The sequence below is a fragment of the Poecilia latipinna genome, unplaced genomic scaffold, assembly GCF_001443285.1.
Source record: "Poecilia latipinna isolate Pla-1442-1.1 unplaced genomic scaffold, P_latipinna-1.0 Scaffold14927, whole genome shotgun sequence".
NCBI lineage: Eukaryota > Metazoa > Chordata > Actinopteri > Cyprinodontiformes > Poeciliidae > Poecilia > Poecilia latipinna.
In genome coordinates, this window is record NW_015127543.1 from 1 (window position 1) to 349 (window position 349).

At 42.1% G+C, this 349-nt stretch overlaps 1 non-coding gene across 1 annotated transcript; it reads right to left on the reverse strand.

Annotated features, from left to right (window-relative positions):
* Positions 1-64: 64 nt before the first annotated feature.
* On the reverse strand, positions 65-137 carry trnav-uac (transfer RNA valine (anticodon UAC)). The gene has a single exon. It is a non-coding gene; the product is annotated as a tRNA-Val (tRNA).
* Between the last annotated feature and the right edge of the window lie 212 nt (positions 138-349).

Sequence of the window (349 nt, forward strand, 5' to 3'; positions counted from 1 at the left end):
ATGACACTACAGAACCCTTGTTGACCTTTAGTAAACACCTGTGATGAATAGAACATGCAAAATCTGTTTCTGTCTGGTTTTGAACCAGAGACCTTTTGCGTGTAAAGCAAACGTGATAACCACTACACTACAGGAACTGAACTTCTCTGCTTTGTTTCAGTTTGAGGTTCCAAAGTTGATGATGTGAGATGCAACACATGAAAATGTCAACTGAGGTTTGCACTCAGATGCCTGGATTCAGAGTACAGACCATGACACCACAGAACCCTAGTTGGCCATCACACCTGTGATGAAGAGAACATGCAAAATCTGTTTCTGTCTGGTTTTGAACCAGAGACCTTTAGCGTGT